Source organism: Grampus griseus (genome assembly GCF_964374135.1).
Source record: "Grampus griseus genome assembly, chromosome: 1".
Taxonomy (NCBI): Eukaryota; Metazoa; Chordata; class Mammalia; order Artiodactyla; family Delphinidae; genus Grampus; species Grampus griseus.
The window spans coordinates 125,086,129-125,099,275 of record NC_139017.1 but is presented as its reverse complement, the minus strand read 5'-3'; the positions used below and the strand labels follow the sequence as shown (position 1 = coordinate 125,099,275).

Genomic DNA, 13,147 nt, shown 5'->3' with positions numbered 1-13,147 from the left:
TGCTCGCCACAACTAGAGAAAGCCCGCACGCAGCAGCAAAAACCCAACGCAGCCAAAATAAAGAACGAAAGAAGTTCTGTGGGAAATCCTTATTAGGAATTGTTATCTCCTGCTAGTCCTGTTTTGGGAATCTGAGTTTGCCTGAAGAAAGCTGCATTTAACCAGCCTAAATGGGAAAGGCGTTCACGTTTCTGCACCTTTGGGCATTTTTCACAAGGTGTGGCCTCTACATAAAACAGCAGAAGGCCAAGGTCCTAAGTGCAAGCCAGCACCTCTATGCACAGAACCACTGTCTTAGCAGTTTGACCCACTAAACATGGCTGATCCTACCTGCTGTGCGGATTGCCCCTCAGGAGGGGAGCCAAGAGGAGGTTAACTCTGAGAGTCTGCTTTCTAAAGGATCAACCTGAAACAGAGGCATGCAAGCAGCAGCTGGCACTGCAAGGGACACAGACAAACCCCCTTCCTCAGCTGTCAGTGGCTTTAGCAACAAGGCTCCCCACTTCTTACCCTAAACTAGAAAAGTCTTTCTACACAAGAAGCAGCCACTCATAGGTAAATTCCAAAGGCTCCTGCAGCCAGTGTCCTTTGCATCCTGTCCCCAAGAGGAGGGCCCACAGCTGGTCAATAAACACCATGGATCCCTTTGTCCATTCCCAGGAGGCACCACTGCAGAAGCCCCGCAGGTAGCAGGCAATGCTGAGCACGTTTGTTGGTGCTGGACTCAGAGTAAACAACGCCAACGACCCCTCAAGTGCTGGGCTTTACCCGCCCCTTAGGAAATGATGAACTAAAGAGGAAGAAGCCTGTCACAGGGAACACGCACCACTGAATGTGCCTTTCCTAGTAGATACCATCACTTTTACTTTTGATTAAAAAGACCACTGGCTCATCCACTTCACTGGCACACACTACAGAGAATGTGGTTTTATTCCTTCATTCCACTGGCGTTTATTAAGTACCTACTACGTGCCAGACTCAGCCAGCTCATGTCATTTTGCGGGTTATTGTGGCTGCTTATTAATCTGTGCTGCCAGATTGTGCCTTTGTGTGACTTAGGAAAAGGCCACCCCTCCAAGTGCACCAGCCTTGCAGGCTTGACGGAGTCAGAATGAAGTGCCCCCTCCTCCTGGCAGAGGCAGTTCTAGCCCAGGACACATAGTTTTTGGAGAGATCTGAGCCCCACTTAACTTCCTTGGCCAGCTAGTCTTGTGCAGTGAACAATCTGTACAAGAGTTCAAAGCAGCCCTGTCAAGAAGTCACAATCCAACTCTTCTGCTTCTTGGCCAGACATTCAACCTTCCCCTGACAACTTGTCTGAGCAGCCAATCATGACCTTACACGCCCACATGAAGCCTCATGGTCTAATGTGCAGGTCACGGTCTAACATTGCAAAAGGTCTGGGTAGTTCAGGTACAGGACAGGCACCAAGTCTGCTGGCTTCAACACTTTTCCAATTTGCCTGAGGTTCTGGTTGAATAAACCTGGTGTGATGGTTTCATATCAATAAAGTCCTCACTACGCCTCGATAAAGTCCAAGCAGCTTTTGGATCCTGATCCCTCTTTCCGTCCTTAGATTTGTTTAGCTCACACCGAGAGCTAAACTGCCATCATTCGTCTCTGAAAAGCAGGCAAACTTTGAGGTCACTGCAAGCTTGGGAATCTTAGTCAAAGGGCTCCAGTGCAGGGGGGCTAAAGGTTTCATGTCCAGTGCTCAGGGACATCTTGGCTGGTAGCATCTGTAGCTAAGTAGAAGCCTGATTATTCTACATGGGTGAAGTTAAGATTCTACCCCCACGGGCTCATGTGGGTTTGCACACGGCCATTGGGGATGAAGGCAATGCTCTCTACGTGGCACGCAAGCGCGGCGATGACCACTGATTCAGAGCCCACCCGGGGAGCATTTGTGATGACAGCAACCCAAGTTAAATCAGAACTTATGCTCCTCTTCTCAGTCAACCACGGGGATACTATGTCAGTTATGTGACACTGACTGCAAGAGGAATGGTAGTCTATTCTGTAAGAAAGCAAATGGAATATAAGGCCTCCCGACCCTCTGGCCCCAAAGTCACGTGCTTACAATCCATGAATGTGAAAAATTACAAAAGACTCTTAGCAACTGATTCACTAAAGCAGACCAAAAAGAAAATCTTCTTTCAGCTACTAATTCTCCAGCAGAGGTGAAAATATCAGAAGTCTTTTAACAGTCTACAACACCCTGGTTTTTATTATACAGTAATCCTCCAAAATACAGACCCATTAAGAGAAGACAAAAACCCCCCTTGTCAGGGGATGGCAACCAGACATGGTTTAATTTAATTTTTAATTAAATTAAAAAATTTTAAATTTTTTAAATTTTGCAAAAAAATTTCACTTTTACGACACCCAATAAAGCCTGACGCAATAAACCAGACATTTAAGTGACTCTAGAAATGATTTTCAAGAGACTGGGCACTAAATGGAATAATCCACCTAGAAGTAATCTTCAGTCAAATCACCTCCACCCTCTGCCCTGGGTCCAAAGCATTGGCCTAACCGCTCTTCCCTTTATTCCTGAGAGAGAAGCGGGGAGACAGGACCTGTCGGTGGGGGACTCAGCTGGTGGCCCCATCTCCGCTCAAGGCCCTCTTGGGGAATCCAGGCATGGGAGAGACTGACTCTACAGATCCCTTCAGGCCTGCTGGGTCTCTGAGGCAATTCTGGAAGCTTCGATTTGACTTCTATGGCTGCAGAGGGCAAGAAGCCCAATGAGCCCAATGGCAAGGCACTGGTAATACTCCTCAGGCCGGCCATCTCACCCCCAAGAGGAGCCCTCTCCTCCTGTTTCTGTTGGTTTGAGTTACAGCTTCTAAACGAAACTTCCTCCATAAGGAAACACCTTTAGCTGGAAGCACCTCCACTGCAGCTCCCTGGCAGAGCTCTTAGTGCCCAGTATATGGAGTCAGAACAACTCTGGGTCACATCCTCATCTTGCCGCTTAGGGAGCCTCAGCTTTCTCACCTGGGCTGCTGTGAGGACTGGTCAAGATCATAAATGTAAAGGGGTTAGACTGGGGCCTAGGATGTAGAACAGCTCCATAAATGGAGTCACACGACTGTGCTGAAGGTATATTTTTTTACCTATTGAACTCTCCCATTAAACTAATGGCAGGTATGTCTTCTTTGTGACTGTCTTAGAGGCCTCTGACACGCGGCAGGTGCTGTATACACACAGCTCCTCGATGCAGGGCTGGGACATGAGGGATCTGGGAAGTGACAGTTTCCATAAAGTCAAGGTTGGTGAACTGCGTCTGCAGGCAAACCCAAATTTCAAACATCTCTTAATTAGATAAACCTGCAAACTTCCAAAAGGGCCTCTCTTTTACTGCTAAATAGTTCTCACATGTAACTCAAAGACCTTCGATTGCTATGCAAGCTGGTGTTTTTTCTAAAACAAAACCAAAATCCTGCTATTTGAAGCTAACAAAACCAGGTTTTATTGAGTAATTGTTACACCAATGGATTATCTTTTATTTTCTATACATGCTCATTGGCGAAAATATGGGGAGAAGCGCCACAATCCCACGATCCATTTGTCTGTACTTTCTTTTCTATGCATAATTTTTTTTTTTTTTTTTTTTTTTTTGCGGTACGCAGGCCTCTCACTGTTGTGGCCTCTCCCGTTGCGGAGCACAGGCTCCGGACGCACAGGCTCAGCGGCCATGGCTCACGGGCCCAGCCGCTCCGCAGTATGTGGGATCTTCCCGGACAGGGGCACGAACTCGTGTCCCCTGCATCGGCAGGCGGACTCTCAACCACTGCGCCACCAGGGAAGCCCATAAATTTTTTTTTTATTAGTTGTAAGTGTAATAATGCACTGTAACTGGGCACACCACCCTTCCCCTACTTAACCTAACCTAGGGTGGACTTCATGGATTATCGATTTTTTTTTTCAAGTTTCTAATAAGAAAGGAAAATGGGACTGAGATCTAGGAGAATTAATTTGTTGAACAAATGAACACTGCACTCCATTTCATATTTAAAAGACACAATGAGAATTGCCTGATTGTATTCTCTTACTTCTTAAGCACTGCTTGACAGGACTATATAAATTACTGAGCCTTTTTAGATTTGGGGGAAACATTAAAATTTCATATAGTTGTTTTCCTGTTAGAAAAGTAATGTATGCTCATAACATTTAGAAAATTTCAGTAAGTAACAATTTAATGTTAATATTTGTTGAGCATAGACTATGTGTCAGGCACTGTTCTAAATGCTTTAGAGAGATTAACTCGTTTATCCCTCCCAACACCTCACTGAAGCACAGAGGTATTAAGTAACTTGCCCACACGCTACACACCTAGAAGCATGAGCCTGGAATCCATCACTATGCTATGATGTTCTAAGAGAGAAAAGAATCAATAATTTATTCAATCGAGTCCTCCGCTGCTTCAGAGTATAATGTCATAGGCAAGAAATGATTCATAATAATACTGTACCCTTTACAGTTATTTAAAAATATTATAAGCATGATCTGAGTCCCTGTGGAACAATTAGTAAATGAGAAGTCATCTGTGGCACAAGCCACGATTCCAACTGGCCCAATTCTATGCACCTGACATGCATTAAGAAAACAACAGACACTTAAAAGGGTTTGTTTTCAAGATGGAAGCATTTTTTAAATTTTGCAAATGAGTCAATGACATGATGAGTAGATTCCCTGAATTAATGGAACACCCAGTCTCACAAAAGTTTACCATCAGTCACAACGCTTTTACAATACGTTTATGAAATGCCGCTAGTCCTTTCTTAAACACTTTTTTAAAAAATATTTATTTATTTATTTATTTTTTGGTCTCCGTTGCTGCATGCGGGCTTTCTCTAGTTGCGGCGAGCGGGGGCTACTCTTCGTTGCCGTGCACGGGCTTCTCATTGAGGTGGCTTCCCCTGTTGAGGAGCACAGGCTCCAGGCAGCGGGCTTCAGTAGTTGTGGCGTGGGCTCTAGAGCGCAGGCTCAGTAGTTGTGGCACACGGACTTAGTTGCTCCACGGCATGTGGGATCTTTCTGGACCAGGGCTCGAACCCGTGTCTCCTGCATTGGCAGGCGGATTCTTAACCACTGCACCACCAGGTAAGTCCCCCTAAACACTTCTTGAGGCTTATCTGTTAGCACTGGACATCAGTACGTGAAAAATAACTGTATACTCCAGGTCACATTTTTTTCATACTTTAATTAAAAATCATACTAGGTAAAAGACAAATATTTCTGTTTCTGTTTAACGTCCTACCCAGGGCTAATAAGCATGACTATTTTAAATATAAATTCTCTTCAAAGTTAAAATATGAGTAATGAAATGATTGTCTGGCTCTAAAAATATTATACGACTGTAACTTCACACTAAAAACGCATTAAAACTGTTACTCCAGTAATCATAATTATTCATACCACTGTGGTAGAAACATGACACACATATGTAAACAACTATTTTAGATATTTTAGACAGATAGATGGATAGACATCTTGCTCTGTATATCTATAAAACCAGGTAACTTCTTTGGAATTTAATTGCTCTAGCATTCCAGAAGCTTTATCTACCTACCTATCTACCTACCTACCAATCTATCTACCTACCTATCTATCCATCTATCTATAAAATCAGGTACCTTCTTTACCTGATTTATTTGCTCTATCCAGTGTTTCCAGAAGGTTCAAACTGCCATCTTTTAATGTATCCAATAGCCGGCTGCTGGTCAGTAGATAAAATATCTAATAATTCTGAACATTATCTGTGTATTAGGTGCAAAATGTTTTCCAAATACTGTTTCATATACTTTCATAAAAACCGTCAAGACAGAGACCACTATCATCCTCATTTTACAAATCAGACTGAAAACGGTTAAATAACTAATATTCCCATCCACATCTGTCACACCAAAACCATACCTCAAACCACTGTTAGGCTGCTTCTCTTCCAAATCAGACTCCAGAAAAATTTGACTTCCACAACTTGCCTCCCTAAATTAAGCTTAAGCTGACATATAAAACTTAAAAAAAAACACCCAATAAAAATCCAACACAATAAATGACATAATTCCAAATCTGAAATTTTCTTCTCTCAGAAAGAGGTAAACAAAACTAATCTGATATTAGCTAGCCAGTTCTTCAAGTGTTTCGACTACGCAGATTTTGCTGTCACAACATGACGACCACCCACGTCCTTCAACAAGTGACAACGTAAGTCCAACACCGCAAATCTCATTAGAGAGCTTTCAAATGAGACTGGAGCTTGTGACATTGAAAATTTTTAGAGTATTAATCTGTCCGGTTTCTTGTGAAACACAGATCCACATTTTTATGTATTTCTACACAAAGCTAAATGCTGTCCAGATTCAACACCTTCCTGAATTACCTGGGTTAAAAACAGTAAAAATACAACTGCATTTTTTTTTATAAGGCCTAAAGACGCAGCCCTTAGATTCTTCAGCATTTTTTGGACTTAAACCAGGGTTTTATGGTGTTAGTTTACCGTTAGAGAAGGCAAAGAGACTGAACGGTTGATCCCAAAGTCCTTTTATCACTTAAGTCTCTGTAAAACGTTTGATTACTTTAAAAAATTATGTGTGAATCATATGTTTGTTTATTGAAAACAGGTCTTGCTGACACATATACTTTTTTTTTTTTTTAAAGAATCAAAACAGCTCCTTACTTGAATGTGACTGTTTTGGCAACAGTTAAACGCAACCCCGTCATTCTAGCGCTGCTGGCCTTCCTGGTTCTCCTAGGTGAGGGCCGCCATCCTGCGATAATTTACACGCAGGGCTGTGAAGCACCAGCAATGGTGCAGTGTGGTGACTAGCACTTTCAAAACAAAGCCAAACTCGGCTTTTAAAGTAGAGAACACACAGACACAGTCCCTACCTCTGACAAGGTCCAAAAGATTCCTTATAGACAGTCTATTCAGACGAAGCTACAACAGCCCCAGGAAATATAAAGTGTCCACAAAGACAGTAGCGGGGCGGGGGAGGAAACAACTGATGGGAAGGAAGCTAATCATGTGAAGTTTGCCCAACTCCACAAGGTCTAATACATTCCGGTTTGTTTCCACTCAAAGCAGCCATTAAACGTGCCCTGACACGTGGGCGCGGGGGACCTCCCTTCTCGCCGGTTTTTGGCCATTTCCTTCTCTGTGCACTTGTTTGTATACAACCTCGCCCGGACAGGGGTGACCACAAGATGACAGGCCTCGGCAGTTCCTTCACTCAGATTTCTAGTTGCCCAAAGTTTCACTCCACGGCGGGGTTTTAACGAGAATCACGGGGTCCTTTTCGAAAGTTATGAATGGTTTAAGTCAAGTTTACAAGACACAAACGGAAGGCGAGGGACAAGTGAGTGTCGGACGACTTCAGTGACAGCGTTTTAGAATTAGCTTTAATTGATATGCCCTAGTTAAAATTAAAAAAAAAAAAGTCACTCTGATCCACGCAATAAGTGTCAGGGCAGTACTTTTTAAAATCACGCAAGACTCACGTCTGAGTCTTGACCGCCTCATACCATCCGCAAATACAGTCTCCAGGCCACTCACTGCTCGGGGGTCCCTCGCGGGATGTGTGATCAGAGTCGTCGCTGTGACCCGCTATTTCCCCGCCAGACCCCCAGCGCCGAGCGGGTTCCAGGTCTGCGCACACGCCGCCTAGTCCCCAGAAAGAACGGAAGAAAGTAGGGAAGAGGGGCGTGGCGCCCCGGTCTCCCCCAGTTGTCCGCCCTCCTCCCGAACCTGGCACCACCGCAAGCACGAGCGGGGAACGCCGGAGCCTTCCAGCCCCAACCCGGTGCGGGGCGCACGGCCGCGGGCAGACCAGGAAGCAAGCGAGCGAGCTGGGAGACCTCTCCTCCCACTCCCGCCCTCGTCCCGGGGGCCGCGCCCCCAGCCCTGGCCCCGCAGGGCCCCTGGCTTCCTGCGCCCTCCGACCGCCGCCCGTCGAGGGCGAGAGCGCCGTCTGTCTCCGGGTCTCGGCGTCCCTTGCCCTCCCTCCCCCATCCCGGTCTCCGGCGCCCAGTGCCCCGACCAGTCCCCGCCCTCCGGGACACTCTTTCCTCCTTCCTTCCTTCCTCCGTTCCCTCCCTCCATCTCGCTTCCCAGCACCGGGAACTCGGAGGCGGCTCCCGAACTGGCCAGCCGACGCCCCGCGCTGCGCCCCTGTCCCCTCGGGGACCGGACCCGCCACCTGCGCCCGCCGCTCGGTGCTCACTCGCCTGCCGGTGCGCTGCCCCTGCCGTCACCGCCGCTGCCGGGGACTCTGTCTCTAAGGGCTCCTGGAGACGACTCCGACCTCTCCTCCTGCTGCTCCTCCGGGCGGGCGCCGGCTCCGCCTCGCTCGGGTAGGCGGGGCGGACAGCCCGACGGGCGGGGCGGCGGCAGCCTCGGACTCCTTCCTCCAGGCCCGGCCCTCCTCCCTCCTGCCCAGACGCCCTGGCTGTTCCCTGGTTCGGCCGCCGAACCCGCGTCAGGTCTGGGCCGGCAGAGGGGAAGAGTTGGGAGCGTTGAAGTCTTGCAAACGGCTGGCTGCCTTGGACACCCCCAGTTTCCCTTCCCCGACTTCCCCGTAGCCTTGAAGTTCAAGGATTCTCGGGCCGCCCCACTTCACAGCCCTCCACCGGGTCGCTCTGACTCCTGAGAAGTTTCCTTCGCGTGCGAACGCTCGAACGCTCGGCAACTCTTAAGCCAGCCGTCCCTTAGGCCGCCAATACGCACGCCGCCAACCCCCTACACAAAAGTTAGGCTCTGCTCCAGGAATTTCTTAAGAAAACAGTCACAGTAAAATTTAAAGGGCCCTGGGGCCACAGAGAGATTTTGCTTTCCAGAAAATGGAGCTATAACTGCGGATTGTTGAATTTTTAGTACATCCACTCATCATGTGCATCCCCTCCATCTCTCGCCGTGAGATTTGTGTTTCCGAACGCCCAGTACCTAGTAGAGTTCTGCTTAATGAATGGATTCAGGGTGGGGTAGTTTGAAAAGCCACTTCTGTTTCCACAGACTTCTGACTATTCGTATATAGAGCCATTCAACGAACACTCATTGAGCACCTGCTGTGTGCCAAGCATTGCAATAATGGTGATTGGAGAGACACAAAGATGAATCAGACGGGGGACTCACCCTCAAAAAGTCCAGCAAGAGTCAAAAAGTTGGATGTGCAGAAATCTTACCACTCAGTGGACTTCTTGCAGGTTCCTAGGTATCTGCTTTCTTGTTTGACAGGGTGGAGATAAAAGAGAAGAGAAGGCCAAAGCAGCTCACTTAAAACCAGTGTGGGCAGAGTCCAGACTTGAAATGGAGTCTTAAAGCGTTGGTGAAGGATGCCTGTGAGTTGAGTTTCACCAACTGAGGAGAAGTGAGGCCTAGGGAAGCCAGGAGCCAAGGATTGCAGTGAGGACATTATCTTCACTCTTTCTTCCCTCCTGACCCCTGCTCAAGTATCATTCTCGGTGAAATCTTTTGACCAGGCTGTAGAAGGGGTACGGCGGGTATAGGAAGTCTGTGGTTGGATGCTTTGCCCCAGGACTGTGATTCTTGCAACCTGTGGATGGCGGTAGCTGTTGGTGTGCAAGCCACAGGCTGCCAGGGGAGCTCCTTATTCCCCGCTTGGTACAGTGGCAGGAAATGCTTGACTGATTCACAGACACTGACAGTTCCAGGAATACACTCTAAACAGAGCAGCCTGATGCCAGCTGGGACTGAGACCATCATACACTGGAGTTTGTATCTTTTGGCCACAGACTACAGAATCGACTCCTATAGCCCTACCACTGATTTGCACTTCTGGAGCCCTTTATCGTCTAGTAAATGCTTTCATGTATGTAATTCTCATCTGGAAACTGAGGCACCAAGAATTGAAGGGGTTTATTGAAGCTTTTCTAATTTAGTGCTATTCATAGTGTGGTCCACGGAACAATGACCATCTGGGAACTGTTACCCATATGTAATGGGATAAGCACAGAAATTGAAGGTGAGCATGTAAAAACTTTTATAGCAATTTGAGTAATTTTCTGCCTGTTGAAAGATGGCCTTGTATTCTGTATGTTTCTTTCATTTTTCTCGTTATCCATTTTGTATTTATCATGTTGGATAAAAGCATCAGCCTGCAACAGATTGAAAAGAAAATCCCACAGATAGTTTGAGATGCACTGATCTAGTCAGGAGCAAGGCAAGAACAATAAGAGCTAACACTTTCATGGCAGATGTTGCTTTAAGTGCTTAACATATATTAACTCTATTAATCCAACCCTAGCAGGTAGGCTCAGAGAGGTTAAGCCATGCAATCCAAAAGTGGCACAGCCAGAATTCAACCCAAGGGGTCTGACTCCAGACTGTGTGCTTTTACCCACGACCCTCCATCCAGTCGTTCTTTCTGCTCTGCTGTGTCCAAACTTCAGTCATTCACATTTCATCTACATATCACTGGGCCTCCTATATGATTTTTTTAATTTATATTTTCGATTGACTTACTTTTGTTATTTCTTACACATAGGATGCTTGCTGTTAGTAATCTCACCTGTGAAATCATGACTTTGATGAGCCAGCATCAGTCTCTTACTCTAGATCACATCAAAGTAGATGCTTAACACCAGCAGTTGCTGTCAGTGTTGTGCCATATCCCCTCTGATCCTTCTCCAGTTTCGTGCACACTGGCTCCAGGTGTGCATTCATTCCCATCACCTGATCCTGGCACCTGGGACTGAGACCATCATACACTGGAGTTTGTATCTTTTGGCCACAGACTACAGAATCGACTGGCACCTGCATGTCATTGTCAGAACACCACCCTCAGCTGCAGGATTTACTTTGCTGGCTCACAGGGCAGCTGGAAGTACCTGGGAATTGATGTTCCCCCATCCCCGCCTCAACCTTTAACCAGTGACTAAGGACTATGGCCACATAAATACGCCAGTTCCTTTGCTCTCAGTTGGAACAACTTCAGGGTGAATCTCCACTGTCTACAGGGCTCCCTACGAGATTGAGCGAAATTCTCTTCCCACTTCTGTGGGAACTGATGCCACATTCTTGCTTGTCCTTCTTACCCTTCCGGGACCTACTTCCCACTCCCCCACCTAGGAACGCATCCTAATCAGGACCAACTATATAATTTGCAGAGCCTGATACAAGATTTAAAAATGCTCATAAATCATTAAGAATTTCAAGATGGCAACAACTATTAAACCAAGTATGGGGGACATGTGTGACTACACAGGTGTGTGACTTTACAGGCTGCACAACAACGATGTAGGCCTGGATGCTAGTAAGTCATTTTCACTTTTCTTCTTTTAAAAAAATAAATTTATTTATTTTGGGCTGCGTTGGGTCTTCATTGCTGCAAGCGGGCTTTCTCTAGTTGAGATGGACGAGCGGGGGCTGCTCTTTGTTGCCGTGCATGGGCTTCTCACTGCAGTGGCTTCTCCTGTTTCAGGGCACGGGCTCTAGGCGCACAGGCCTCAGTAGTTGTGGCTCACCGGCTCTAGAGTGCAGGCCCAGTAGCTGTGGTGCACGGGCTTAGTTGCTCCGCGGTATGTGGAATATTCCCAGACCAGGGCTCGAACATGTGTCCCCTGCATTGGCAGGCAGATTCTTAACCACTGTGCCACCAGGGAAGCCCTCACTTAAGTTCTTATCTCAGGGTCTGCTTCTGGAGAATCCCAAGCTAAGATAACAACTATTAAAGTAAAAGCCAGCGCATTCAAGTACTACCAAAATTATCTTGTATAATACACTGGTGGTCAGCATCCCACACCTTGGGAGCCCACCTTGTAGAAGGGTGGGTCATGTCAAGTTGTACAAAAAGAGCTTGAGCCACAGGAAGAGGTATAGCCGTTGAGAATGGTTTAGGTTAACAAATGATGGGGCAGAAAACGTGGGTTTTCTTCTCAATTCTGACATGGAATGATACACAAAGTGTGAATTTGGGTGGTATCTTAGATTGAGTTACCTGGAAACATACCTTGCATGAAGAAGACTTATGGGCGAGTGGTTAGAAAGATACACCTGTAAGGAAGCAAGGCTGGCAGGATAGGGCAGAGGACAAGGATGCCTCTCAACATGGTTACAGCTGGACCTGCAGTCCAGGGGGGACTGGAGGCAGGTGGTTCTTTAGAAATGGACCATATTGAGTCCAGTGTATTGGACTTTTGTATCTCCATATCCTGTACTCCTGGGAAGAGGTGTTGCATTAGGCAAAGCAGTTCATTAAGGGTAATGCGCACTGATGGACACAGCTGTGAGTGGTCAGGAACCAATATTCCCAGCAACTCGGGAACAGGTGTGTCACCCCTGAACAGGGGGTCTGGGAGAAGCTCCAGAGTATACACTATAGGTGGGTTATCTCCAAGGTCTCACTTGGGCTTATAGTCAGTCATAACTGGCATTCTCAGCCCATCCCAGGAGGACCTGACCCCTTGGTCTTCCATGTAGCACCTGGGCAATGCTTGGTTGCATTTTGCCTTCTTTATACTATGAACCTATTTAATTTCCAATTTGTTCTTTCTCCAGACTTCTTCAAAACTCTTTTTTCTTTCCCTTTCTGTTTTCTGCTCCAACTGTCTTCCACCCTCCCATGGCACTCGAGACAAATCAATCAATCAATCAGTTGCTTATGAAAGAGTGACGGTGTCGTGAAGTAAAATTTTATGCACGAGGCAAGACCTTTGAGATTAAGTCCTGGCTTTGCCACTAACAATCTGTGTGAATTTGGAGCAATCATTTCACCCTACTGGGCTGTGGCTCGTCCTTAAAATAAAGAGATTTACAATGGTCTCTAAAGTCCCAATTCTATGAAATTTAAACATTTTTTAAAAGATGGCTTTCTCTGCTATATAATCCCTTATAAAGCAAGCAAGAGAAATGGTTTTAGAACTCAGGACAGCTGATTGTTTTTAAATTAATTACAATTCGTTGGTGAAGCTCTTCTTCTATGAACTTCTACTCAATAGTCAATAACAACACCCTAACTAAAGGCTCGGTCAGAAGGAGATGGGGAAAGAGGAATGAAAGAAATGAGGCAAATCAATCAGTCTGTTGGCGATCAGGTCTCCACAGACTTCACAACAATTTATCTGGGATATCAGCGTTGCTTCCTAAGGATTTTATTTCTTCTAATGCACATGGCCACACTCTTTG

General features: G+C 46.4%; 1 protein-coding gene across 2 annotated transcripts in view; it reads right to left on the bottom strand.

The window, feature by feature from the left end:
• Positions 1-8,358, bottom strand: part of GNG12 (G protein subunit gamma 12) — a 124,243-nt gene extending 115,885 nt beyond the window's left edge. Inside the window, exon 1 of one of the 2 annotated variants that reach the window (XM_082678165.1) lies at positions 8,233-8,358. The gene's annotated coding sequence lies outside the window, so the exon portion shown is untranslated. Of the gene's footprint in view, positions 1-8,228 lie in introns of both variants that reach the window. The other variant, XM_082678166.1, reaches the window with a different exon arrangement.
• Between the last annotated feature and the right edge of the window lie 4,789 nt (positions 8,359-13,147).